At 39.0% G+C, this 3064-nt stretch overlaps 1 non-coding gene across 1 annotated transcript; it reads right to left on the bottom strand.

Moving 5' to 3' along the window:
• Positions 1 to 2732: 2732 nt before the first annotated feature.
• Positions 2733 to 2840, bottom strand: LOC130964164 (small nucleolar RNA R71). The gene has a single exon (XR_009080271.1). It is a non-coding gene; the product is annotated as a small nucleolar RNA R71 (small nucleolar RNA).
• Positions 2841 to 3064: the final 224 nt, after the last annotated feature.

The raw sequence follows: 3064 nt of genomic DNA, 5'->3' as shown, positions 1-3064 counted from the left end.
TTTAACTTCCAATTGGAGAATTGTCAATCGAAAACCAATCCCCGGCAACGGCGCCATAAACTTGATGCGCATAAACTTGTTATGCTACGATTTTAGGAAATTGCACGAACGGCAAAATTCCTTCCGGCAAGTGCACCGGTTATCGTCAAGTAAAAACTCACAATAGAGTGAGGTCGAATCCCACAAGGATTGGTTGAATGAGCAATTCGAATCAGAAGTTTGGTTAGTTGAGCGGAATCAAGAATTGGAGGTGAATTGCATAAAGTAAATTTGGCGGGAAATGTAAATTGCAAGGAATGGAAATGACAGAATCTTAAATTGCGAGAAATTAAGTGCTAAAAGTTAAATTGCTGAAATTAAAAGGGAATTGGGGTGATTGCATGAATTGAAAATGGCAGAATGTAAATAGAAGTGGAGATCAGAAATGGGGGTTCATTGGGGTCAGGAGATATTGAGATCTCCGAATCAAAACATTTTATCTCTTCCTCAACCAATGCATTCATTGAATTTTGCTTGGCAATCTTATATGATTGGATCCCAATTCCTTGGCTCACCAATTCTCTCTAAAAACAAACAAATTCCCAATCCCTTGGTTTAAATGTTCATAAGAAGAGATGTAGCTTGATCACTGATTATACCACACAATTTCATGGACCACAATTTGGTAGGATTACATGTCACAATATCCATCCAAACCCCAATCCAATTCACTGTGAGAAAGCTTCTCTAGCATGAATCCTCCATTCCTTTCCCAAGGTTCCGAAGGATTCCAATTATGGGTAATTTCTTTCCCAAGACAATTACCCAATGGAATTAGATCGAGAAGCTTTCTAACAAAATTCAAGAGAAAAGATTGAAGAAGAAGATAAAACTATTATTGATTCATTGAATTACAATAGAGCTCCCTAACCCAATGAAAGGGGTTTAGTGAGTCATAGCTCTGAATTCAATTACAAAGTATCAAAACTAGCAAAATGAAAAATTGCAGAATGTAAAGGTTAAAATCCCCCTCAGGGGGCTGGATTCCCCTTCAATCCCCTCTGCCTCCAATGCAGAAACTAAGGCCTTTAAATAGGCTCCCTAAATTACAAAATGAAAATGAAATTCAAAGCAAATTACAATCAAATGAAAATAAACTATTCTAGATGATTCTTGTGGCCTTGATTTGGTGTTGTTGATGGGCCTTGCTTGCTTGAAGGGTAGAGTGACATAATTGATCCAAAAAGGATAATGATCCATTAAACTACACTCAAACGTTGCTCAAGGCACCCCAGAAGTGTACATAGTCGAACACGTTTAACCTCCAGTTTAAGGTTAAACTGGAGGTTAAACTTGGAAATGAAGAAAGCACACCCTGGAGGCAATTTGGGTCGACCACGTTTAACCTCCAGTTTGAGGTCAAACTGGAGGTTAAACTTGGAATTGAAGAACACACCCTGGAGGAAGGAAAACCATCGAACACGTTTAACCTCCAGTTTGAGGTCAAACTGGAGGTTAAACGTGGAAACACTTCCCTTTCATTGAGTCGTCACTTTGTTCTCTTGTCAACCTTGCCAATTTGATGCCAAATATGGACTATTATACCTCGTTGGAAAGCTATGGATGTCTACTTTCCAATGCAACTGGAAGCACCTCAATTGGAGTTCTACAACTCGAGTTATACTCCATGGAAGGTGAAGAGGTCAGCTGGCCTGATTGCATGTTGGTACTATGCTCTTCTATGCACATTACGGGGCTGTTTTCTCCCTTAATTTTTAGTATCCACCATGCATGTCATATATGCTTGGAAAGCTCTAGATGTCTTCTTTCCAATGCATTTTGAATCACCTCATTTGGAGTTTTGTAGCTCAAGTTATTTATGTTTGAAGAAGGCATGGTCAAGCTGTTTCCATATAACACGTTTAACCTCCCATCATTCTGGCGTTTAACCTCCAGTTTGAGGTCAAACTGGAGGTTAAACGTGGAATGCTCCTTAGTGCCATTTCTCATTCTGGCGTTTAACTTCCAGTTTGAGGTCAAACTGGAGGTTAAACGCCAGTTATAGCATTTCCTTTCTTCTCATAATTTTGGCGTTTAACCTCCAGTTTAACCTTAAACTGGAGCTTAAACGTCCCATTTGATATTCAAGCTTCCTTTATTCATTTTGTTGCTTCTTTGCCTAGCCTCTTCTTCCCTGAAATCATCCAAACAATTGCATCAAAGTCTTGCAAAATTTCATGAGAATTCATCCATTCATAGCATTCAAGGAATATAACTAAAACTCATGGAATTTGCATCAAAATCCTCATGTTTGAATGATTTAAAACAAGCATGACTATTTGGCCCAAATGATTACTTAAGGCTCAAGAAAATGCATAAAACAACTAAAAATAAAAGAAAAAGGCTAGTGAAACTAGCCTAAGATGCCTTGGCATCACATCTCTATCCCTGCCATTGGAGCAAACAACTTTGAGCTTAAGCCTCAATTAGTTTCTCTAATGCAACAGAATTGCAAATTCCATGGACTTCCAATGGAAGATCCTCATCAGTTTTTAGCTGAGTTCTTGCAAATCTGTGACACAGTCAAGACCAATGGGGTTGACCCTGAGGTCTACAGACTTATGCTATTCCCTTTTGCTGTAAGAGACAGAGCTAGAATATGGTTGGACTCTCAACCTAAAGATAGCCTGGACTCTTGGGAAAAGCTAGTCAATGCCTTCTTGGCAAAGTTCTTTCCACCTCAAAGATGGAGTAAGCTTAGAGTGAAAGTCCAAACCTTCAGACAGAAGGATGGAGAATCCCTCTATGAAGCTTGGGAAAGATACAAACAATTAATCAGAAAATGTCCCTCAGACATGCTTTCTGAATGGAGCATCATAGGTATTTTCTATGATGGTCTCTCTGAACTATCCAAGATGTCTTTGGATAGCTCTGCTGGAGGATCTCTTCATCTGAAGAAGACGCCTACAGAGGCTCAAGAGCTAATTGAAATGGTTGCAAATAACCAATTCATGTACACTTCTGAAAGAAATCCTGTGAACAATGGAACTAATCAGAAGAAAGGAGTTCTTGAGATTGATACTCT

This window comes from Arachis stenosperma, chromosome 2, assembly GCF_014773155.1.
Source record: "Arachis stenosperma cultivar V10309 chromosome 2, arast.V10309.gnm1.PFL2, whole genome shotgun sequence".
NCBI classification, from domain to species: Eukaryota; Viridiplantae; Streptophyta; class Magnoliopsida; order Fabales; family Fabaceae; genus Arachis; species Arachis stenosperma.
Note: the sequence above shows the minus strand (reverse complement) of the source record. Positions and strands in the feature narration are given on the sequence as shown.